Source organism: Vigna unguiculata, chromosome 3 (genome assembly GCF_037176805.1).
Source record: "Vigna unguiculata cultivar grain cowpea cultivar isolate G323 ecotype 2 chromosome 3, ASM3717680v1, whole genome shotgun sequence".
Taxonomy (NCBI): domain Eukaryota; kingdom Viridiplantae; phylum Streptophyta; class Magnoliopsida; order Fabales; family Fabaceae; genus Vigna; species Vigna unguiculata.
Window position 1 is genome coordinate 32,877,287 of NC_140794.1, and position 27,500 is coordinate 32,904,786.

At 33.2% G+C, this 27,500-nt stretch overlaps 3 non-coding genes across 3 annotated transcripts; 1 reads left to right on the plus strand and 2 right to left on the minus strand.

Annotated features, from left to right (window-relative positions):
• Positions 1-14,922: 14,922 nt before the first annotated feature.
• Positions 14,923-14,995, minus strand: TRNAF-GAA (transfer RNA phenylalanine (anticodon GAA)). The gene has a single exon. It is a non-coding gene; the product is annotated as a tRNA-Phe (tRNA).
• Positions 14,996-16,798: 1,803 nt separating this feature from the next.
• On the plus strand, positions 16,799-16,871 carry TRNAT-UGU (transfer RNA threonine (anticodon UGU)). Its single transcript has one exon. It is a non-coding gene; the product is annotated as a tRNA-Thr (tRNA).
• Positions 16,872-17,976: 1,105 nt separating this feature from the next.
• TRNAS-GGA (transfer RNA serine (anticodon GGA)) lies at positions 17,977-18,064 on the minus strand. Its single transcript has one exon. It is a non-coding gene; the product is annotated as a tRNA-Ser (tRNA).
• Between the last annotated feature and the right edge of the window lie 9,436 nt (positions 18,065-27,500).

Sequence of the window (27,500 nt, forward strand, 5' to 3'; positions counted from 1 at the left end):
AAAGATTATTTAGTTGTAAAGCAATAAAAATATATAGAAAAAAGAAAAGGTGAAAGAAAGAGATTAAAATATATCAATGATATAGAATTCGAATATGTAAAGGTCTATGGGTCATCTCAGAAAAGATAGTGTATTAAAGCATCCTTAAAAATAAAAAAGAATAATATATATATTTTTTTTTTATTTTTAATGTCAATAAATTAAGAGCTCTGAATCAAGAAAAACTGATAATATTGATTCACGAAAAAAGAAATGAATATTCTATTCTAAAAAAATTTTATTAATTTTTAGCTATGAGAAAGGCTCCATTGTCGAATTAAAACCTAACCATTAATCGAGAGGCGATGGGAACGACGAAACCTGCAAATACTTAAGACTTAAGATTTTATTAAAAAAATCTTAAAGAAAACAAATCTTAATGATTTCTTAGGTGGGATGGCGGAAGAAACCTAAAAACAATCCATTTTTTAGGAGTTGTACCCTACATTAACATCTGAATTTCATTACATCTGAATTTGAGAATAAAAGAGTAAATATTCGCCCGCGAGAATTTTTCTTTTATTGAATTTTTTTATATTTTTGCCAATTCTAAGAATCGATATTGAAAACAAGATCTAAAAATTTCGAAGATTGTATGAAATCTCAAAAAATACCGAGATTTCGTTATTTACTAAACATATGACTATTTCTATTATTTTATCGATTAGATAGAATCTATATCCATATAGATATAGATATTTGAATTACTTCATTCGCGAGGAGCCGTATGAGGTGAAAATCTCATGTACGGTTCTGTAATAAAGATGGAATTGAAAAACAACCATCAATTATAACCCCCAAAGAACCAGATTTCGTAAACAACATAGAGGAAGAATGAAGGGAATATCCTATCGAGGTAATAATATTTGCTTCGGAAGATATGCTCTTCAGGCACTTGAGCCAGCTTGGATAACATCTAGACAAATAGAAGCGGGACGGCGGGCAATGTCAAGAAATGTTCGCCGAGGTGGACAAATATGGGTACGTATTTTTCCAGACAAACCGGTTACAGTAAGACCTACTGAAACACGTATGGGTTCAGGAAAAGGATTTCCCGAATATTGGGTAGCTGTTGTTAAACCTGGGAAAATACTTTATGAAATGGGTGGAGTACCAGAAAATATAGCAAGAAAGGCTATTTCAATAGCATCATCCAAAATGCCGATACGAACTCAATTCATTATTTCAGGATAATAAAAGAGAACCAAAGAAAATAGGTCTTTAGAATGAAAAGAAAAAAGGCAATAATAGGTTCCTTTTTTTTTGAACACAAAATATTTTTACTTCCTTTTTTAGATTGAAATAATAAAAAAATGATATGATTCAACCTCAAACTCATTTGAATGTAGCGGATAACAGCGGAGCACGTGAACTGATGTGTATTCGAATCCTAGGAGCTAGTAATCGACGATATGCTTATATTGGCGACATTGTTGTTGCTGTAATCAAACAAGCAGTACCAAATACGAACTTAGAAAAATCTGAAGTGATCAGAGCTGTAATTGTACGTACTTGTAAACAACTAAAACGTAGCAACGGTATAATAATTCAGTATGATGATAATGCTGCAGTTATAATTGATCAAGAAGGAAATCCAAAAGGAACTCGAATCTTTTGCGCAATCGCCCGGGAATTGAGACAGTTAAATTTCACTAAAATAGTTTCATTAGCACCTGAGGTATTATAAGAGGAAACCACGATATGGATATATTCTTTTTTTGTGAAATAGATAAATGTATCTATTTTATCTCAAAAATATATCTTTTGTAATAATTATTATTTTGAAGAATTCGTACTTATAAGTTTTAGAAGTAGCCATTTTTCTTTATTTCAGATTTATACTTGAAAACCTAAACAATATCTATATCTATCTATATATAGATATGGGCGAACGACGGGAATTGAACCCGCGCATGGTGGATTCACAATCCACTGCCTTGATCCACTTGGCTACATCCGCCCTTATAGTAAAAATGATCTATATCTCAAATTCTACCTTTTCATTATCCTTTTTTTTCTAACAAAGGAAAAAAAAAAAGATAAGGAATCATTAAATCAATCAAAAACGTATGTATAAATCTATAGAAATCTAAAAAAAAGATTACTAATCCAATATCCAATATAAAGGAGCAATATTAACAAAGTTGATATTGCTCCTTTATTTTTAAACAAAAACTCGTCTACTTTAAATTAAGATCAAAATTTTATCCATTAACAGATGGAGCTTCCATCGCAGCTAGATCTAGAGGGAAATTATGAGCATTACGTTCATGCATTACTTCCATACCAAGGTTAGCTCGGTTAATAATATCAGCCCAGGTATTTATTACACGACCTTGACTATCAACTACGGATTGGTTGAAATTAAAACCATTTAAGTTGAAAGCCATAGTGCTGATACCTAAAGCGGTAAACCAAATACCTACTACAGGCCAAGCAGCTAGGAAGAAATGTAAAGAACGAGAATTGTTGAAACTTGCATATTGGAAGATTAATCGGCCAAAATAACCATGAGCAGCTACAATATTATAAGTTTCTTCCTCTTGACCAAATCTGTAACCTTCATTAGCGGATTCATTTTCTGTGGTTTCCCTGATCAAACTAGAAGTTACCAAGGAACCATGCATAGCACTGAATAGGGAGCCGCCGAATACACCAGCTACACCTAACATGTGAAATGGATGCATAAGAATATTATGCTCAGCCTGAAATACAATCATAAAATTGAAAGTACCTGAAATTCCTAGAGGCATACCATCCGAAAAGCTTCCTTGACCAATAGGATAGATCAAGAAAACAGCAGTAGCGGCTGCAACAGGAGCTGAATATGCAACAGCAATCCAAGGACGCATACCCAGACGAAAACTAAGTTCCCACTCACGACCCATGTAGCAAGCTACACCAAGTAAGAAGTGTAGAACAATTAGTTCATAAGGACCGCCGTTGTATAACCACTCATCAACAGAAGCTGCTTCCCAGATCGGATAAAAATGCAAACCTATAGCCGCAGAAGTAGGAATAATCGCACCAGAAATGATATTGTTTCCATAAAGTAGAGATCCAGAAACAGGCTCACGAATACCATCAATATCTACTGGAGGGGCAGCGATAAAAGCGATAATAAATACAGAAGTTGCAGTCAATAAAGTAGGAATCATCAAAACACCAAAACCATCCAATGTAAAGACGATTTTCGGTGCTGGTTATCCAATTACAGAAGCGACCCCATAGGCTTTCGCTCTCGCGTCTCTCTAAAATTGCAGTCATGGTAAAATCTTGGTTCATTTAATCATTAGGGACTCCCAAGCACAAAAATTCTCTATAATGCGAGAATTTGAGGACTTGTTATTCAACAGTATAACATGACTTATATACCAGTGTCAACCAATACTAATATCCATAGTATGTTCTTATTCATTAGTATGTTCTTATTCATTTCGGTTTATCCGAATTTACCTTGTTTATCCCATTTCATTGATTCATAAAAAAAGTTTATTTTCTATATATCATTCTATTTATAGAAATAGAGAATAGAAATATAGATATAATACAACATCGATCTACAAAAATGAGGTGCCCGGGACTTGAACCCGGAACTAGTCGGATGAAGTAGATAATTTATTCTTGAATAAAATTCAACAATAGAATAAAACAAGAAAAAATCCCTCCCCAAGCCGTGTTTGCAGTTTTCATTGCACACGGCTTTCCCTATGTATACATCTAAACCTTAATTACTTGCCTAGCAAAAGACTCTAAGAAAGTGAAATATAATATTTAATTCATTAACCCCGAATCTTGACTCTGACTACATGAGCATTTCAAAATCCTATATATAGATATAGAAGACTAAAAAAAAATGATTTTTTTATCCTCATTGAATAAAAAGAAGGAAGTTCGTTTTATCAATTTACACCGATTTAAAAAATAACATAACCTATTTTCAATTATAAATAATTGACGAAATCGTTTCTTAAAAGAATATCCAAATACCAAATACGACCTCTATAAAACCTACGCAAAGTAAAAGAAGTTCTTGGAAAAATCAAAGAAAAAAGATCTTCTTCTGTAAAAATTCTTGCAATAATTTTTCTGAACTTAATTTTTTCAAATAAAATGCGCACAGTACTTTTATGCTTACGAGCCAAAGTTTTTATACAAGAAAACCGAAGCTATATTATTTTATTTGATAGAAACTCTTTTCTTTTTTGCAGATCCATTGTAATAATGAGAAAAATTTCTGCATATGCGCAAAAACCGGTCAATAATAATCAAAATCAGATAAATTGGCCCAAACCGGCTTACTAATAGGATGACCCATTACATTACAAAATTTTGTTTTAGCCAATGATCTCATTAGAGGAATAATGGGAACTATTGTATCAAGTTTTTTTATAACAATTTTAATAAGAAATGATTTTGCAACATTTGACTTCGTACTACTGAAAGATTTAGTGGAATACTTAAAAAATAGCCTAAAAGTGAAATGAATACTGAGATAATTCGTTTATATAGATCGTTTCTAGTCCAGCCCAAATATCAAAATGACATTGCCATAAATATATAAAATAGTATTTCCATTTATTTATCAAAAAGGAGTATTCTTTAAAACCAGAATTGATTTTCCTTGATATCTAACATAATGGATGAAAGTATCCTTAAAGAAGAAGAAAGTATATGAACAATTCTTAGTAGATACTTCTACAAGATGTTTTATTTTTTCATAGAAAAAAATTCGCTCAAAAAAAACGCGAAAATGTTTTAACTGTAACTGAGAGGATTTGTTACGTAGAAAAAGAAAGATAGATTCATATTCCGCATACATATAAATTATATAGGAACAAGAAAAATTCTTCGATTCCTTTTTGAAAAAAAAGTAAAAATCCATTTTTTTGGAGGAAAAAGACTATTCCAATTATAATAGTAATAAAAAAACAACCTTATTAAATGAAAGAAAGAGACATCTTTTATCGAATATCGCAGGATTTGAACCAAGATTTCCAGATGGATAGGATAGGGTATTCGTATATCTGACTTATGATTTAAATATATCAGTTGATCTTCGAAAAAGGGAAAGATCGAATGAATTGATTGAAAATTTTATAAGATTTTACGATTTCTAATCCCCTTAAGGAAGAGCTAAATAATTGTAGAGAAAATAGAATCTCCACGACGATACCAAAACCTTCTAATATTATTTGAGAAAAAAAAATGATAATTATAACCCACAAAAGTATTTTTTTTTAGAATCATTAAATGAAATGAGTCTGTTGATACATTCGAGTACTTAAACGTTTTACAATTAGTAAACTAAATTTATTGTTATAATCGACATTTTCTATAAAAAAGGACTCATGAGCATAAGCTAGTCCATAAATAGATTCCCGAAAAAAAAGTGGGTATAGGATGTCCTGGTATCGAGATCTACGGAGTTCTAAATATGCTTGATATTGCTCCATTAAAAAAAAAAAAGTCTATTTGGTCAAACAAAGAATCAGAGATTCATTGGATTATCAAATGATACATAGTGCGATATGGTCAAAACAGAAAATTATAGGTATAAATATATACCTAGAGAAGTAAAACCCATTAACGGACTCTCTCTAATCGATTTTTTGCCTAATTTTTGTTCTAGGATAACGAGCTAATTAAGAATCCTTTATTTTTTTTTTACCTAATCGCTCTTTTGATTTTGGAAAAAATATCTTTATCAATATACTCTTTCTTTTACACATTTATCGCTACCCCAAAATACCAAAAGATAATGGAAAATAGCTATATAGTTAGGACTCATAACAAAAATAAACCATTCACCAGAAAAGCTTTTCCCACATCAAGCACTAACCTATTTTTAACGTACAATTAGATGGGGTAATGATCCAAATAAAAAATAAATGAAAGCTCGATGCTTTTTGTTTCCCTATTAGAATTAGAACCACCAAGTTCTATCCCTTTATTAATCAAACCCAACGGAATTTTTTTTGTTACGAGCCAAAAATTCAAACAAAAATTTGAGCTGGATCCTAAAAGAATGAAATATTTTTAGAATTCTTCATTGATACGACATGCTACTTTTTCCAGTCATTCCTTTCTGGATCAGTCGTGGTTTTACAAGCTCTACCGATAGTATCGACGAACCCATTGCTTCATAGAAATGCGTAAAAAATAGAGTCGCTCTTAAAAGCCGAGTACTCTACCATTGAGTTAGCAACCCCATTACAATTTAAAAAATAAGGTGGATATTTATACCCAATCGCAATCAAAAAAATAAAATTACAAAATTGAATTGTCTAAAAAACTAAAAAAAGATATACCACCTATTTAAATACTATGTTCTTGAAATACTATGTTAGAGTTATCCATTATTATTATATATATAAGACTATATATATATTGGTATATATAGATCTAATATTTTCGTATATATATTCGTGTTTACCTTTCAATTCACTTACTTATTCATTAACAAAGTTTTTCTTGTTTGTCTCGCAGAAAGAAAACCAATGAACCTACCATTTGATGAAGTAATAACGCCTATTTAACGTAAGTAAGGTGATCAATTTATTCACGATCGGATTATATTTATTTGATACAGTGTTGTCAATATTAGTATTGAAAAAAAAATACAATCGAATAAATACAATCGAATTAATAAGATTTTCAATCTTATTAATTCGATTATTAGTATTATGTTAGAATTACTTATAAGAAAAATTATTTAAATATATATATATCTTTTTTTATTCTAAAATGATATTCTAAACTAAAAAAACGTATAAAATTATAGAAATATAGAAATCAATAGGAAAATACAAATTTCATATAGAAATGGAACAACTTCCCTATTATGTGAAATTCACATCGAAAAAGGCAATAGCCAGTTTCCCTTATAAATTGTAATCACTTTTTTCGTAAAATATCGTCTACTTACTATGCTTCTATTCCAATACGAAAGATAGAAATCTGTTTAATAATTAAGTATCTTTGTATTCGGCTCAATCCTTCTTTTAGGAAAAGATTGTGCCGAGTTTAATTGCAATTAATCCAAAGTATCCATTGCTTCGAATTCAAATAGTATCCATTGCTTCGAATTCAAATTTGATCTCCTTCCATACTTCGCAAGCAGCAGCTAATTCAGGACTCCATTTGCTAGCCTCACGGATAATTTCATTACCTTCACGAGCAAGATCACGTCCTTCATTTCGAGCCTTCACACAGGCTTCAAGAGCTACTCGATTAGCTACAGCACCTGGTGCATTTCCCCAAGGGTGTCCTAAAGTTCCTCCGCCAAATTGAAGTACGGAATCATCTCCAAAGATTTCGGTCAGAGCAGGCATATGCCAAACGTGAATACCTCCCGAAGCAACAGGCAGAACACCTGGTAGAGAAACCCAATCCTGAGTGAAATAAATACCACGACTTCGATCTTTTTCAACAAAATCATCACGCAGTAAGTCAACAAAACCTAAAGTGATATCTCTTTCCCCTTCAAGTTTACCTACTACGGTACCGGAGTGAACATGATCTCCACCAGACAAACGTAATGCTTTAGCTAATACACGAAAGTGCATACCATGATTCTTTTGTCTGTCGATAACTGCATGCATTGCACGATGTATATGAAGAAGTAGACCATTATCTCGGCAATAATGAGCCAAGCTAGTATTTGCAGTGAATCCCCCTGTTAAATAATCATGCATTACGATAGGAACGCCTAATTCTCTGGCAAATACAGCTCTTTTCATCATTTCTTCGCATGTACCCGCAGTTGCATTCAAGTAATGCCCTTTGATTTCACCTGTTTCAGCCTGTGATTTAAAAATCGCTTCAGCACAAAATAAGAAACGGTCTCTCCAACGCATAAATGGTTGGGAATTCACATTTTCATCATCTTTGGTAAAATCAAGTCCCCCACGAAGACATTCATAAACAGCTCTACCATAATTCTTAGCGGATAACCCCAATTTAGGTTTAATAGTACATCCTAATAGGGGACGACCATACTTGTTCAATTTATCTCTCTCAACTTGGATGCCGTGAGGCGGACCTTGGAAAGTTTTAATATAAGCGGTTGGGATTCGCAAATCCTCCAGACGTAGAGCACGCAGTGCCTTGAACCCAAATACATTACCGACAATAGAAGTAAACATGTTAGTAACAGAACCTTCTTCAAAAAGGTCTAAAGGATAAGCTACGTAAGCAATATATTGATTTTCTTCCCCAGCAACAGGTTCGATGTGATAGCATCGTCCTTTGTAACGATCAAGACTGGTAAGCCCATCGGTCCACACAGTTGTCCATGTACCAGTAGAAGATTCGGCGGCTACCGCAGCACCTGCTTCTTCAGGTGGAACTCCAGGTTGAGGAGTTACTCGAAATGCTGCCAAGATATCAGTATCTTTGGTTTCATACTCAGGAGTATAATAATTCAATTTATAATCTTTAACACCAGCTTTGAACCCAACACTTGCTTTAGTCTCTGTTTGTGGTGACATAAATCCCTCCCTACAACTCTTGAATTAAGAATTCTTGAAACAATAAGGTCTACTCGATATGACTTAGGAGTTAATGAAATCTTTTACAAAAATCAACTACTATTATCAATTAATCCCAAAGGTTCGTTATGTTATTATTAAATTAAACGATGGTATTTGATTTGTCAAATACATCATTATTGTATACTCTTTTCTATGTATGGCGCAACCCAATCTTTTTTTTTTTTCAATTTGATCTTATTTTTTAATTTTGAAATCGAAAGATCTAATCTAAATAATAATAATAATTTATTCTTAATCTTGACAGTGATATATGTTGTCTATGTAAATCCTAGATGTAAAAATAGGCAGCTTTCTCCCCGGAAAATAAAAAAAGAGGTCAAAAAATAGGGAAACAGAGGGTAAGTCTAAAAAATTGTCTACTGAGGAAATACGAAAGCCAATGATAAAAAAAATGAATTCTAAATTAAGGTACAGGTTCGAATTCCATACAGAATATAGATGATATTTTCTAGAATGATAGAAAAAAAGAAAAGACTTTCGAAAGATTTTATCCAATTGAAATTTTCAAAATAACTGCAGTAAGCTTAAGAATTCAATAATTGAATTTGAATAAGTAAGTAAACAGTTAAAGAGGATTGATGGAATAGTACCAAAAAAATGGAGTACTAACTCCCATTTCTTATTTCTTTTTGAATTAACCGATCAACTTGCTTTCTTATCGAACATTTCTTTTTGATTTAAAAACTTTTTCGGAAAAAAAAATTGGCTTTTGATATGCGAATAAATCCTCCTACTTCCGGTCCTGAAGTTTCTTCGATTGAAAAAAAAAATCTGGGACATATTGACCAAATAATTGGTCCGGTACTAGATGTAGCCTTTCCCCCGGGGAAGATGCCTAATATTTACAATGCTCTGGTAGTTAAGGGTCGAGATACTGTTGGTCAACAAATTAATGTGACTTGTGAAGTACAACAATTATTAGGAAATAATCGAGTTAGGGCTGTAGCTATGAGTGCTACAGATGGTCTAATGAGAGGAATGCAAGTTATTGACACAGGAACTCCCCTAAGTGTTCCAGTAGGCGGAGCAACTCTAGGACGAATTTTCAACGTGCTTGGAGAGCCGATTGATAATTTAGGTCCTGTAGATACTCGTACAACATCTCCCATTCATAGATCTGCGCCTACCTTTATACAATTAGATACAAAATTATCTATTTTTGAAACAGGAATAAAAGTAGTAGATCTTTTAGCTCCTTATCGTCGTGGAGGAAAAATAGGACTTTTCGGTGGAGCTGGAGTGGGTAAAACAGTACTTATTATGGAATTGATCAATAACATTGCCAAAGCTCATGGAGGTGTATCTGTATTTGGCGGAGTAGGTGAGCGTACTCGCGAGGGAAATGATCTTTATATGGAAATGAAAGAATCTGGAGTAATTAATGAACAAAATATTGCAGAATCCAAAGTAGCTTTAGTATATGGTCAAATGAATGAACCACCCGGAGCTCGTATGAGAGTTGGTTTAACTGCCCTAACTATGGCGGAATATTTTCGAGATGTCAATGAGCAAGATGTACTTCTATTTATCGACAATATCTTCCGCTTCGTTCAAGCAGGATCTGAAGTATCTGCCTTATTGGGTCGAATGCCCTCTGCTGTGGGTTATCAACCCACTCTTAGTACTGAAATGGGTTCTTTACAAGAAAGAATCACTTCTACCAAAGAAGGGTCCATAACTTCTATTCAAGCAGTTTATGTACCTGCCGACGATTTAACTGACCCTGCTCCTGCTACGACATTTGCACATTTAGATGCTACTACTGTACTATCAAGAGGATTAGCCGCCAAAGGTATCTATCCAGCAGTAGATCCTTTAGATTCAACCTCAACTATGCTCCAACCTCGAATCGTTGGTGAAGAACATTATGAGACTGCGCAACGAGTTAAACAAACTTTACAACGTTACAAAGAACTTCAAGACATTATAGCTATCCTTGGCTTGGACGAATTATCCGAAGAAGATCGCTTAACCGTAGCAAGAGCACGAAAAATTGAGCGTTTCTTATCACAACCTTTTTTCGTAGCAGAAGTTTTTACCGGTTCGGCTGGAAAATATGTTGGTCTAGTAGAAACAATTAGAGGGTTTAATTTGATTCTTTCTGGAGAATTAGACGGTCTTCCTGAACAAGCCTTTTATTTGGTAGGTAATATCGATGAAGCTACTGCGAAGGCTACGAACTTAGAAACGGAGAGCAATTTGAAGAAATGACTTTAAATCTTTGTGTATTGACCCCCAATCGAATTGTTTGGGATTCAGAAGTGAAGGAAATCATTTTACCTACTAATAGCGGACAAATTGGAGTATTACCTAATCATGCGCCTATTGCCTCAGCTGTCGATATAGGTATTTTGAGAATACGTCTTAAAGACCAATGGTTAACAATGGCTCTGATGGGGGGGTTTGCTAGAATAAATAATAATGAGATAACTGTTTTAGTAAATGATGCGGAAAAGGGTAGTGACATTGATCCACAAGAAGCACAGCAAACTCTTGAAATAGCAGAAACTAATTTGAATAAGGCTGAAGGCAAGAGACAAACAATTGAGGCAAATCTAGCTCTTAGACGAGCTAGAACACGAGTAGAGGCTATCAATGTTATTTCATAACAAGTTGAAATTGATGCGTCCCAATATCCGAAAACAATAAAAAGAAAAAAGAAACAGTCAGAAGAAAAAAGTAAGTAGAAAAGCTTATTAGATACCACAGTCAAAGGTATCTAATAAGTTATAACTATACCTTACCTACTATTGGATTTGAACCAATGACTCCCGCCGTATGAAAGCAATACTCTAACCACTGAGTTAAGTAGGTAATTTAGGACTCCTCCTCAAAAAAAAAAAAAGAAGAGTACCCATCTATCAGATTAATTGATTATAAATGTAAAATTACTGATAAGCAATACCAACCCCCGTTCAAGGGATTCGATCATGTAATATTCATCTTGACAAGCAATTATCTTCATACTATGATAAAATATGTATCAAAAACACAAGGGCTGTAGCTCAGTTAGGTAGAGCACCTCGTTTACACGAGCGCCAATGCTTTTTTTCAGAGGAGTTCATCTTGTAATTAAAAAAGTTTATCTTATAGTAAGAAATCGGTGTCTTACTCCATTTTAAGGAACAAAACAAGAGAACACTAGCCTGACAAAGGGTTTAGCCATAAAATCGAATCCATAATTGATTTGAGATATTGATAAGGTGAATACCCATTTCTCGTCAATGCTAAACATAAAGGGTATAGGGACCTAAAAAAGATTATCTTTTCTTCCTATTTTATGAACTTTAAGGTGTATGAAGTGTCATTTCTTATCTTCTATTTTAATTTTAGTAGGTGGATAAAGAGTCCATTTAACTTAAGTTGATCTAGGCCAGAAGCAGACCTACGTCAAGATAATCCTTCTTTGAAACACTTTGGTAGTGCTCTTTGATTGTTATACAAATAAAAAAGAAGAGCATAGGGAATCATCTCTTTATTCTTTACTGTAAAAAAAAAAAAAGATGGTGGACTAACTAATATTTTTATCAGTTAATGAAAAAGCTCAATGCAAAAAAAAATGCATGTTGGGTTTTGAAAACAATTTAAATCATTTAGATAATAATTAGTTTGATCTGTTTTACCGAGAAGGTCTACGGTTCGAGTCCGTATAGCCCTAATATTCCTACAGATACTAATAATATTAATACTATTTTGGATCGAATAGATCTCATTACTAAGACTATTACTAAAAAAAAAACAATTTGTAACTTTCTATTCGAACATATTCATATTCGATAGAATAATATTAATATTAGTATATTCAGCTAGTCTAAAAAAATGGAGACTTTAGACTAAAAATGAAAATGAATTTGGTATATTTTCTACATTCAGAGGAGTACTTTTATGTTTCTTCTTTACGAATATGATATTTTTTGGGCATTTCTAATAATATCAAGTTTGATTCCTATTTTGGCATTTCTAATTTCTGGAATTTTAGCCCCCATTAGCAAGGGACCGGAAAAACTTTCTAGTTATGAATCCGGAATAGAACCAATAGGCGATGCTTGGTTACAATTTCGAATCCGTTATTATATGTTTGCTCTCATTTTTGTTGTTTTTGATGTTGAAACGGTTTTTCTTTATCCATGGGCAATGAGTTTCGATGTATTAGGGGTATCCGTATTTTTAGAAGCTTTCTTATTCGTGCTTATCCTAATTGTTGGTTCAGTTTATGCATGGCGAAAGGGGGCATTAGAATGGTCTTAATTCTTGACTATTTAGACAATTAGAAAAAAAAATATTGAGACAATTATGAATTCCATTGAGTTTCCCTTACTTGATCAAACAACCCAAAATTCAGTTATTTCAACGACATTAAATGATTTTTCAAATTGGTCAAGATTATCCAGTTTATGGCCGCTTCTTTATGGTACGAGTTGTTGCTTCATTGAATTTGCTTCATTAATAGGATCACGATTCGATTTTGATCGTTATGGACTAGTACCACGATCGAGTCCTAGGCAGGCGGACCTAATTTTAACAGCGGGCACTGTAACTATGAAAATGGCCCCTTCTTTAGTTCGATTATATGAACAAATGCCCGAACCTAAATATGTTATTGCTATGGGAGCCTGTACAATTACGGGGGGGATGTTTAGTACCGATTCTTATAGTACTGTTCGAGGCGTAGATAAGCTAATTCCTGTAGATGTATATTTGCCGGGCTGTCCACCTAAACCGGAGGCCATTATAGATGCTATAACAAAACTTCGTAAGAAAATATCTCGAGAAATATATGAAGATCCAATGAGTTTTCAACGAGAGAATAGATGTTTTACTACCAACCATAAGTTTCATGTTGGATACAGTACTTATACTGACAATTATGGTCAAGAATTTTTCTATCAACCGCCATCTACTTCAGAGATATCGTCTGACACATTTTTTTAAAGTACAATAATAAAAAGCAATTCCTTTTTTAAAAATTTCATCGTATTTTAAAAATTTCATCGTAATAGAAAATACTAATACCAAACTCATAAAAAAAATTTAGGAGAAGCAAAAAATGCAAGGTCGTTTGTCTTCTTGGCTAGTCAAACATGGACTAATTCATAGATCCTTGGGTTTCGATTACCTAGGAATAGAGACTTTACAAATAAAGCCCGAGGATTGGCATTCCATTGCTGTCATTTTATATGTATATGGTTACAATTATCTACGTTCTCAATGTGCCTATGATGTAGCACCCGGAGGACTCTTAGCTAGTGTATATCATTTTACAAGAATAGAGTATGGTATAAATCAACCCGAAGAGGTATGCATAAAAATATTTGTATCAAGAAAAAATCCCAGAATTCCTTCGATTTTTTGGGTTTGGAAAAGTGCGGATTTTCAAGAAAAGGAATCTTATGATATGTTGGGAATCTCTTATGATAGTCATCCGCGTCTAAGACGTATTTTAATGCCCGAAAATTGGATAGGATGGCCTTTGCGTAAAGATTATATTGCTCCAAATTTTTATGAAATACAAGATGCTCACTAAATGATAAAAATAATAAACTAATCCAAACTTCTGCAACCCCAGTCAAAGAATATAAGTACATTCTGTTATAGATCAGACAAAATAATTGATTGACATTAAATCAGGCAGAGTAATGGAAGTTGCATTCAGATATTATTATGTGAGAAATCACAAAATTCAGAAATAATAGAATGAATAATTATAGGGTTTAAAATAGGATGGATAGGAGTTTCTTAAGATTCTAAAACAAAAACAATACTGAGTTCTTATCAGCCAAGCCAATAAAAGAAATAGGATGAACTGCAAAAATTCTTTATCTTTATAATAAACTAATTCTTTATCTTTATAATAAACTATATAACGTGCACATCACCATCAATTATACGGCCACGAAAAAAAAAACACAAAGAAAAGGGCTCGATTCTATTTTGGTAATCCTTCTCAGATGAATTCTTAATATTCTCACTCCACCCCAGAACTTCGACTTTTAGGTCTTTTAACCAACTAATTAAACCACTCGAATATTATGGAAATAGAAACCTTTTTTTGTATCGCAGAAAAAAAAGGAAAAAAATAGATAAAGAATTCATTATCTATATATCTATATCTATATATATATAGATACTATAGATAAGCGAATATACCTAATAAAAAATTGCATCTATTCTTTAATCATCTAGGAAAAGTATATCTACAGATACCTAAATAGATCAAAGAAATATGTTATGTATCAGAATCTAGAAGAACACAAATTTGTATGAGTATCTATCCCCCATATTCATTAAAATGAATATGGGGGATAGATACTCATACAAATGAATCTTGTGTCAGGAACCAGATTTGAACTGGTGACACGAGGATTTTCAGTCCTCTGCTCTACCAACTGAGCTATCCCGACCATTCTTGAAGCTTAATACTTTGATTTTAAAAGATTTTTAAAATCTATGTTAATGAATCTATATCAACTAAGTAAAAAAAAAGTTTGTAAGTGAGTTTCCGCAGTAATAATTATTTTTTATTGTTAATCGTTAATTACGCATATGAAAATTCCTTGCTAAAAAATAAGATATTAATTTATACATTTCTGATTAAAAAAAATTCTATGTGTTTCACATATATATTTATATCTATTCCAAAAAATTCTATGTGTTTCACATATATATTTATATCTATTCCAAAACTCGTCCCTTGTCATTATGATAGATAAGAAAATTATGATAGATAGGAAATTGATGAAAATAAAAATTCCAATTTCGTTGGGAAATAATAAATCGAATAAAACACATAAATAAGGACTTCAAGATAGAGAGGATATAGGAAAAAAAATTAGAAAATGAAAAAGTATTTTTGGGGATAGAGGGACTTGAACCCTCATGATTTCTTAAGTCGACGGATTTTCCTCTTACTTTCAATTTCATTGTTGTCGGTATTGACATGTAGAATAGGACTCTATCTTTATTCTCATCTGATTTATCAGTTCTTCAAGGGTTTTAGCCGATTATGATGAAGTGAATAATTTCATCAATAAATATTCCATCTTTTCTTCAACTTCGAATTGATTTGATTCACATTTTTCATTTGTGAATATTTTTATCACAAATAGATCTTCAATAATAAAATAAAAAGTAACAAATTGAAAGAGTATTTCAGTATATATATATGTTTCTAAATGTTTATCTTTGATCCATTCCTGTAATTTTGGTGAAAGGATTCTTTTACTAATGCAATAAAAAAAGTCGTCAATTTCGTTTGTTAGAACAGCTTCCATAGAGTCTCTGCACCTATCCCTTTTTTATTATCACTTTCTGAATTTTTATTTGTTTTCAGAAAACAGGATTTGGCTCAGGATTGCCCATTGTGAATTCCAGGGTTTCTCTGAATTTGAAAATTATTACTTGGTAAGTTTCCATACCAAAACTCAATCCAATTAAGTCCGTAGCGTCTACCAATTTCGCCATATCCCCATCTTTTTTTTTATTTGAATCTGATTATAATAGAATGCTTTTTTTTTCATTTCTATTATGAGAATTATGCGGGAACTTTTGAATTCATTAAATACATATTATTTTATTAAATATTAAAAACCCCTTTCTCCAATTTTATAGATTTTATTTCATCTATATTGGATACCTTTATTTGTTTGAATCAGAACTAATTCTAATATCTATATATTAACAATTCAATATACACAGATATAGACCACATATCTACTTATCTTCTATGTACCTACTTATCTTCTTTTTTCATACAATTTAGAATACTCGAATGGTCGATTCTTTTTTTTTTTTTGTTTTTGCTTAAAAAAAAAAAGAAAATAAACAATCCATTTATTCATATACAATTTATATAACTAAAACGAATCTAGTGGCTAAAAAAAACCATTCTTTTAATTGAATATAATATAGAATTAGACATTTACTTAGAAATATGGAATTCCTTAATAAATATTTACTAAAATTTATATTTATTCAAATTTACTTTAAGTACTAATAAATAATCTTTTTGAAATTAATTATTATCTTGCACTTTATGTTATCAGATAAAATAAATAATAGAAATAATAAAAATTGGGTTTGATTTTCTATATTTTCTTTCTCTATTTTTGATGTTTGTATTAATTTGAATTTTGTTATAAATAACTAAAAATTGATAACTAAGATCCCATTCAATTCTTCTGCATATGTATATTTCGTTTACATTAGCCGGTTTAGCTCAGAGGTTAGAGCATCGCATTTGTAATGCGATGGTCATCGGTTCGAATCCGATAACCGGCTTTTCTCTATTTGTTTTTTACATAATTGATAATATCTTTTTTAGAAATAAAAAATTGGGAGAGTTCGATCTCTGCGGAAGAAATCAAGAAATTAACCTACTTTTTTGTATTCTTTTATATACAATAAATTCGGATATTGATAAAATTCATCTAATTCTTCTTTGTACTATAAAACTTTAGTAGATTTCGCTTCATTTAGAATTCTATAATATTTTTCATTTCGTTTAGTTTTCATTTCGATTTATAAGATTTTTCATTTTAAAAAAGGAGTTTTTATGTCACGTTACAGAGGACCTCGTTTCAAAAAAATACGTCGTCTAGGATATTTACCAGGACTTACTAGTAAAAGGCCAACAGTCAAAAACGAATTTCGAAATCAATTGCGCTTCAGTAAAAAATCTCAATATCGTATTCGTTTAGAAGAAAAACAAAAATTGCGTTTTCATTATGGTCTTACAGAACGACAATTGCTTAAATACGTTCGTATCTCCGGAAAAGCTAAAGGATCAACTGGTCAGGTTTTATTACAACTACTTGAAATGCGCTTGGATAACATACTTTTTCGATTGGGTATGGCTGCGACTATTCCTCAAGCCCGCCAATTTATAAACCATAGACATGTTTTAGTTAATGGTCGTATAGTGGATATACCAAGTTATCGTTGTAAACCTCAAGATATTATTACAGCAAAGGATGAACAAAAATCTAAAACTCTTATTCAAAATTATTTTGATTCAGCCCCCCATGAGAAATTGCCAAATCATTTGACTGTTCACCCTTTCCAATATAAAGGTTTAATTAATCAAATAATAGATAATAAATGGGTTGGTTTGAAAATAAATGAATTACTGGTTGTAGAATATTATTCTCGTCAAACTTAAACTTAACTAAAATAACAAGAGTTTTTTTTACAAGGATTTTCTGCTATTCATATATCATAGACATGGATATGCGAAAATTTTTATTCCTTGCCCACCCGTTATCCACTATTTTTTGTATTACCGAAAAATGAGGAATATAAAGTTGTCCATATCAACAAACAAATTTGAAATATGAAATAATGGTATGCATTGGGATGAGTAATATTGATGAATTTGGTAAAGATTCGGAAAGAGAGGGATTCGAACCCCCGGTAAACAAAAAGCCTACATAGCAGTTCCAATGCTACGCCTTGAACCACTCGGCCATCTCTCCTATATAATGATGCCCAGAAACCGGTTGAATGTTGAATAGTGAATCAATCCTATTTTTCATAAATGCATAAAACCTATTCAAACTATAAAAATACAAAGTAAAATTAAAAAAAAACCTCCTACAAGGTCTTAGGATAAACAAATTTGATTGATGAGTTCATTTTTACGTTATTTCGCACTGTATTATAATTATACAATTCCTTTATTTGTGGGATTGATTTCTCACACCATGATTAATTAAATTATAGAATGGATTTCTACCTATGCCTAGATCTCGGATAAATGAAAATTTTATAGATAAGACCTTTTCAATTGTAGCCAATATCTTATTACGAATAATTCCGACAACTTCAGGAGAAAAAAGGGCATTCACTTATTACAGAGATGGTGTGATTTGATTCCATTTTTTTTGACCGATTTCGGTCAAAAAAAAATGGAATGGAAAAACCCCACGCGTGTTGAAGGTGAAATTTGTAAATAAAAGGATTAATTCCTTCTGTCGTGTATCCTCGATTAATGAAGCCTTATATGCTTGAATTTTAGGTTTCTAGTATTAAGCGAAAGGTTATACCTATACTTATGGGGTTAGGTCAACCCCAAATTACTAGTACTGATAGGCAACATTGGGAAAGAAGCACTACGCTTGGGAATCAAGGACACGAAAACTTTGTATCTATCTATATCCATGGCTTATCGAGATTGGGACTAACAGGAATGGTTGGGACAATAAATATCCATCTCGTTCATATTTTGGATACCCATAGAACCATCGAAGATTATTGAGGTGACTAATTCCAGGAAATTAAGCAGCGTAGAGGACAAAGAAATTGTTGAAGTTCTTATTTTTTTTTATCAAGTACCTACATACTTAATGTTAAGAAATAATTTTTGACAGGAAGGTTGGCTAGAGATTTATTGTAAAAACACTAGCTCTGTTCAGTTGAGAATGAGAATACTGGAATATTTTTTGATTTGATGGATTTTTCTCATTACACACATAAGGGGGGAGCCGTATGAGATGAAAATCTCACGTACAGTTCTGGAGCGGAGATTCTTTGAACCGAATGACGACCGTAACGGATGTCAGCTCAATCTGAAGGAAATTATGCAGAAGCTTTACAGAATTATTATGAGGCTATGCGACTGGAAATTGATCCCTATGATCGAAGTTATATACTTTATAACATAGGCCTTATTCACACAAGTAACGGAGAACATACTAAAGCTTTGGAATATTATTTTCGGGCGCTCGAACGAAACCCATTTTTACCCCAAGCTTTTAATAATATGGCCGTGATCTGTCATTACGTGCGACTATCTCCACTATAGAAAGAAAAAAGAAAAGAACAAGCAAATCCACAAATTTTAATATAAGAAATATAGAAATATAAATAATTATAAATAAGAAAGGCTTTCTACATATATATATCGTTCAAAACAACGATTTTTATCAGCTGTAGCAAAGAAACTTCATAGAAGTAAAAATATGAAGAAATCGATATGTCTAGATACCCTCTTTTTCTATGGATAAAAGATCTAATTGATAAAGGAAGCATCGTAAGGATCAATTAACACGGTTTTCAATCGATATAATAAAAACTGCTTCCTTATCTCATGATAAATAAAGAAGTCAGGAATCCACTTATGTAATAAAAAGGATCCCCTGGTATTTTGAGCAGCGGTGTAGTATCAAATCCCAAAGATAGAAAGTATTTTCTCTTTACTTATAAGAACTTATAAGATAAGAAAGAAAAAACTTTTACCAAGATTCTATAGAAATGAATCTATCATATATTTTTGTATATGATATATAAAATCGAGATAGTTACCTTTCAGAAAATTAGAATTAGGGCGTTAATGCCAATGCTTGATTCCCTTTTCTGAAGGTAGGAGAAAAGATAAAACTAAAAAAAAAGATGAAATTCTTTGAAATTCTTTATTTATTAGTAAAAATGAAAGTTTGAAACTCATATTAATAATTTCTTTTTTTCTTTTAGTTAACTTCAAGATAATAGAACAAAAAAAGAATTGACTACTGAGCCGTATGAGTCAGGAAATTCTCAAGTACGGTTCTAAGGAAAGGAATTGACTCACCTATTTCGACCGAGGAGAACAGGCCATTCGGCAGGGAGACTCAGAAGTTGCGGAGTCTTGGTTTAATCAAGCCGCTGAATATTGGAAACAAGCTATAGCTCTCACCCCCGGTAATTATATTGCAGCACAGAATTGGTTGAAGATCACAGGGCGTTTTGAATAAGAACACTCTGTTTCTTTTTTTTCTTATATATTTATCTATCTATATAAAGATATAGATAGATAAATATATATTGTTATAAATTCTTGTTTCTTGTCCCTATCAAATTCAAAAATCATTTCTATAGGAACGACCAATCACATAATTTAAATATATCCCTTCTAATTTTGTTCGATTTTGTCTAGTATTTCATAGAAATAAACGAGATGTGGATACAGTAGATAATTTTCTCCTTTTTTCTGTTATTTAAACTAATATTCAATCAAATTAAGAAAAGAGACCTTCAAAAAAAGAAATAAAATATAGGTATATTGCCTAATAATGAATGCTAATGCCTGCTCAATTTGAAATAGAGTACATACTTATACTTTATCTAAAAAAAAAAATAAAATCTAAGGAATAGAATTAGAATAAAATCTGAATACATTTGATTAGGCTGCACGAAAAATTATTGAACTTCCATTCAGAGTTCCCAAAAAGGTCTTAGAAGATTAAAATAGGTCCGTTGAGCGCCTCACTCTTATGTCATAATAGATTCGAACACTTGCCCCGAATTGACTTCGAGATCATAATTGTTCTAGTGAAAAACTAAAGAAATGAAATTTACTAAGATATCCAATACATGAGAGATAGGAGAGAACAAAACTCAATAGAAACATCTCTAATAAGTTCACTAATTCTGTTTTATGTTGGCAGGTCTCTTTGTATGTGTTGTCTGGAAAGAGGAGGACTCAATGATTATTCGTTCACCGGAACCAGAAGTTAAAATTTTGGTAGATAGGGATCCTATAAAAACTTCTTTTGAGGAATGGGCAAAACCTGGTCATTTCTCAAGAACAATAGCTAAGGGACCAGATACTACTACTTGGATCTGGAACCTACATGCTGACGCTCATGATTTTGATAGCCATACTAATGATTTAGAGGAGATTTCCCGAAAAGTTTTTAGTGCGCATTTTGGCCAACTCTCTATCATCTTTCTTTGGCTGAGTGGCATGTATTTTCATGGTGCTCGTTTTTCCAATTATGAGGCATGGTTAAGTGATCCTACTCACATTAGGCCTAGTGCTGGTGGTTTGGCCAATAGTGGGTCAAGAAATATTGAATGGTGATGTAGGGGGGGGGTTCCGAGGAATACAAATAACCTCTGGTTTTTTTCAGATTTGGAGAGCATCTGGAATAACTAATGAATTACAACTCTATTGTACTGCAATTGGTGCATTGGTCTTTGCAGCCTTAATGCTTTTTGCTGGTTGGTTTCATTATCACAAAGCTGCTCCAAAATTGGCTTGGTTCCAAGATGTAGAATCTATGTTGAATCACCATTTGACAGGGCTCCTAGGGTTGGGGTCTCTTTCTTGGGCAGGACATCAAATACATGTATCTTTACCGATTAACCAATTTCTAAATGCTGCAGTAGATCCCAAAGAGATACCACTTCCTCATGAATTTATCCTAAATCGGGATCTTTTGGCTCAACTTTATCCGAGTTTTTCCGAGGGAGCAACCCCATTTTTTACCTTGAATTGGTCAAAATACGGAGAATTTCTTACTTTTCGTGGAGGATTAGATCCAGTAACTGGAGGTTTATGGCTGACCGATATTATACACCATCATTTAGCTATTGCAATTCTTTTCTTGATAGCGGGTCACATGTATAGGACCAACTGGGGTATTGGTCACAATATAAAAGACATTTTAGAGGCACATAAAGGTCCATTTACAGGCCAGGGTCATAAAGGTATATATGAGATTCTAACAACGTCATGGCATGCTCAATTATCTATTAATCTAGCTATGTTAGGCTCTTTGACCATTGTTGTAGCTCACCATATGTATTCTATGCCTCCTTATCCATACCTAGCTACTGACTATGGTACACAACTGTCATTGTTTACACATCACATGTGGATTGGTGGATTTCTCATAGTCGGTGCTGCTGCGCATGCAGCGATTTTTATGGTAAGAGATTATGATCCGACTATTCGATACAACGATCTATTAGATCGTGTCCTTAGACATCGTGATTCAATCATATCACATCTTAACTGGGTATGTATCTTTTTAGGTTTTCACAGTTTTGGTTTGTATATTCATAATGATACCATGAGCGCATTAGGGCGCCCTCAAGATATGTTTTCAGATACTGCTATACAATTACAGCCGATCTTTGCTCAATGGATACAAAATACCCACGCTTTAGCACCTGGCACAACAGCCCCAGGTGCAGCAACAAGTACCAGTTTGACTTGGGGAGGTGAAAATTTAGTAGCAGTGGGCGGTAAAGTTGCTTTGTTACCTATTCCTTTAGGAACTGCGGATTTTTTGGTCCATCATATTCATGCATTTACAATTCATGTAACAGTATTGATACTCTTAAAGGGTGTTCTATTTGCTCGTAGTTCACGATTGATACCGGATAAAGCAAATCTAGGTTTTCGTTTCCCTTGTGATGGACCTGGAAGAGGGGGGACATGCCAAGTATCCGCTTGGGATCATGTCTTCTTAGGACTATTTTGGATGTACAATTCAATTTCCGTAGTTATATTCCATTTCAGTTGGAAAATGCAGTCAGATGTTTGGGGTAGTATAAGTGATCAAGGGATAGTAACTCATATCACAGGAGGAAATTTTGCGCAGAGTTCCATTACCATTAATGGGTGGCTTCGTGATTTCTTATGGGCGCAGGCATCCCAGGTAATTCAGTCTTATGGTTCTTCATTATCTGCATATGGTCTTTTTTTCTTGGGTGCACATTTTGTATGGGCTTTTAGTTTAATGTTTCTATTCAGCGGGCGTGGTTATTGGCAAGAACTTATTGAATCCATTGTTTGGGCTCATAATAAATTAAAAGTTGCTCCTGCTACTCAGCCCAGAGCCTTGAGCATTGTACAAGGACGTGCTGTAGGAGTAACACATTACCTTCTAGGTGGAATTGCCACAACATGGGCATTCTTCTTAGCAAGAATTATTGCAGTAGGATAATAGCTAGGAGGATTTGAAAATCATTATGGCATTAAGATTTCCAAGCTTTAGTCAAGGCTTAGCTCAAGACCCCACTACTCGTCGTATTTGGTTTGGTATTGCTACCGCACATGACTTCGAAAGTCATGATGATATTACTGAGGAACGTCTTTATCAGAATATTTTTGCTTCTCATTTCGGGCAATTAGCAATCATTTTTCTGTGGACTTCCGGGAATCTCTTTCATGTAGCTTGGCAAGGTAATTTTGAGACATGGGTACAGGATCCTTTACATGTAAGACCTATTGCTCATGCAATTTGGGATCCTCATTTTGGTCAACCAGCTGTAGAAGCTTTTACTCGAGGGGGTGCTCTAGGTCCTGTTAATATAGCCTATTCTGGTGTTTATCAGTGGTGGTATACAATCGGTTTACGTACTAATGGGGATCTTTATACTGGAGCTATTTTTCTATTAATACTTTCTATTATATCTTTAATAGCAGGTTGGTTACACCTACAACCAAAATGGAAACCGAGTGTTTCGTGGTTTAAAAATGCCGAATCCCGCCTCAATCATCATTTGTCAGGACTATTCGGAGTAAGTTCCTTGGCTTGGACAGGGCATTTAGTTCATGTTGCTATTCCGGGGTCCAGGGGGGAATCCGTTCGATGGAACAATTTATTAGATATCTTGCCGCACCCCGAGGGATTAGGTCCATTTTTTACAGGTCAGTGGAATCTTTATGCTCAAAACCCAGATTCCAATAATCATATATTTGGTACCCCTCAAGGAGCAGGAACTGCTATTCTAACACTTCTCGGAGGATTTCATCCGCAAACTCAAAGTTTATGGTTAACTGATATTGCACACCATCATTTGGCTATTGCGTTTATTTTTCTAGTTGCTGGCCATATGTATAGAACTAATTTCGGGATTGGTCACAGTATTAAAGATCTTTTAGAAGCACATACTCCTCCGGGGGGTAGATTGGGGCGTGGGCATAAGGGTCTTTATGATACAATCAATAATTCAATTCATTTTCAATTAGGTCTTGCTCTAGCCTCTTTAGGGGTTATTACTTCCTTGGTAGCACAACACATGTACTCTTTACCTGCTTATGCGTTTATAGCGCAAGACTTTACTACTCAAGCTGCCTTATATACTCATCATCAATATATAGCAGGCTTCATTATGACAGGGGCTTTTGCTCATGGAGCTATCTTTTTTATTAGAGATTATAATCCAGAGCAGAATCAAGATAATGTCTTGGCAAGAATGTTAGACCATAAAGAAGCTATCATATCCCACTTAAGTTGGGCTAGCCTCTTTCTGGGGTTCCATACTCTGGGACTTTATGTCCATAACGATGTCATGCTTGCTTTTGGTACTCCGGAGAAACAAATTTTGATTGAACCTATATTTGCCCAATGGATACAATCTGCTCATGGTAAAACTTCCTATGGGTTCGATATACTTTTATCTTCAACGAACAGTCCGGCGTTCAATGCGGGACGAAGCATATGGTTGCCTGGTTGGTTAAACGCTGTAAATGAGAATAGTAATTCTCTATTCTTAACAATAGGGCCTGGAGACTTCTTGGTTCATCATGCTATTGCTCTTGGTTTACATACAACTACTTTGATTTTAGTAAAAGGTGCTTTGGATGCGCGTGGTTCTAAGTTAATGCCTGATAAAAAAGATTTTGGTTATAGTTTTCCTTGTGATGGCCCGGGACGAGGCGGAACTTGTGATATTTCCGCTTGGGACGCATTTTATTTGGCAGTTTTCTGGATGTTAAATACCATTGGATGGGTTACTTTTTATTGGCATTGGAAACACATTACACTATGGCAGGGTAATATTTCACAGTTTAATGAATCTTCTACCTATTTGATGGGATGGTTAAGAGATTATCTATGGTTGAACTCTTCACAACTTATCAATGGATATAACCCTTTTGGTATGAATAGTTTATCAGTCTGGGCATGGATGTTCTTGTTTGGACATCTTGTTTGGGCTACTGGATTTATGTTCTTAATTTCTTGGCGCGGATATTGGCAGGAATTGATTGAAACTTTGGCATGGGCTCATGAACGTACACCTTTGGCTAATTTGATTCGATGCCAGTGGCTCTTTCCATTGTGCAAGCAAGATTGGTTGGACTAGCCCACTTTTCCGTAGGTTATATATTTACTTATGCAGCCTTCTTAATTGCCTCTACATCGGGCAAATTCGGTTAATTGAATTCTTTATTATATATATCTGGCAAGAATCTCATTTCCTTCTATAGGGAAGAGAAGCCACTTATACATCTAGGATCCGACTTCTATCATTGATGCTAATAGCAAATTAACCATTATGGCAAGGAAAAGTGTTATTCAGAGGGAAAAGAAGAGACAAAAATTGGAACAGAAATATCATTTGATTCGCCGATCCTCAAAAAAAGAAATAAGCAAAGTTCCGTCGTTAAGTGAGAAATGGGAAATTCATGGAAAATTAGAATCACTACCGCGTAATAGTGCACCTATACGTCTTCATCGACGTTGTTTTTCGACCGGAAGACCGAGAGCTAATTATCGAGACTTTGGATTATCTGGACACATACTTCGGGAAATGGTTCATGCATGTTTCTTGCCGGGTGCAACAAGATCCAGTTGGTAAGGATTTCCAATTATCTTCATTTTTTTCATTTTATTATCAGCGATCATAGGAGGGTCCCTTTACCGTTATGTATAAATGGTTTATTCTATTTATATAGATATGGTAAAGGGACGCATTCCATCTTTGTTTTTGTTCATTAGTTATCAATTCTTTTCTTTATCGCGGAGTAGAGCAACTTGGTAGCTCGCAAGGCTCATAACCTTGAGGTTACGGGTTCAAATCCCGTCTCCGCAACTTTTTGAATTTGATAAAAAAACAAGGTTTCAAGAAGAAGGGCATTATACGCAGTAAATTCTATGGCATTTTTTCATACTATGACTATTAAATACATAGGGCGGATAGCGGGAATCGAACCCGCGTCTTCTCCTTGGCAAAGAGAAATTTTACCATTCGACTATATCCGCGTTTTCATTGTACTTGATATGCGATTCTATTTATACAGAGATGGGCCTGATATTCTATATAGGGATTATTGGGATAATGAAAAAGAAATTTAGATAATAGATATTGTCTCCCAAATAAAATATTTTCTATTACTATTCATTTTTATCAAGAATTCCCATTTCTATTATTACATTTCTATTATTATATATGGTTTTTTTCTATATATCTATATAATTGAATTGAAATTATCATTCTATCGAATATTTTGATTTACTTTTTTCTTAAAAAAGTAAGTTCCTATTAATAAAAAATTATATTTATCTATATAGAGATACAGATAGATATTCTATATTATTAAATACTAGACGACGTATAAATAGATTTATAGTATTTCATTTGAATATTCTATTCATATCATATTAATATGAATAGAATATTCAAATGAAATTCAAATTTTTATAGTTCATTTTTTCTATTTTATTTCTTTTAGTTTCACAATGTACCACCATATAAGTATAAGATATAAGATTTTTCCAATAGAAGAAGTTTACTCCCCCTTAGAATGTAATGTGTTATAGTTTTCTTTTTTTTTTTAGGAACTGATCTATTCCCTTTATGGCTGACAATCCGAAAGAATTCTGAGGGAGGGGTCATTTCATTTTTAATCTAGAATAAAAAGAACTTCAAGAAATGAGAGAATTAAGAATACCCACTAGAAACACTAATCCAATCCATAATGATGTACCGGAAAATAGAACATTTTTGTTATTTGACCAACCTTCAGGAGAAGCAAATACAACAGGTACACTAATCAATAAAATAAATGAAATAGCAATTAATGCAAAAACAGCTAATTGGAAAGCAATAGTCATGTTTCTAATCCTCCAATTTACCAACAAAAGAACTTTACCATTTGATCCCTCAACCCCTGGATGCCTTTCTTAATATTCATTGAAAAAAAAAATTTGTAAATGGAAAAAACGCAGAAGGGTTTTATCATGAATTCATTGATTTTGTTTATTATCAACCCTTTTGAGGCTTGGATCGAGGATAGTTTTTTTACTTCACAAAAAGGCATGCTGGATTTTTGTACCTATATACATACCGATAGAAAACTAAACCAATAAATTCACATTGAATATCTTTCCTATGGGTCGATAAAAGGGTATCAAT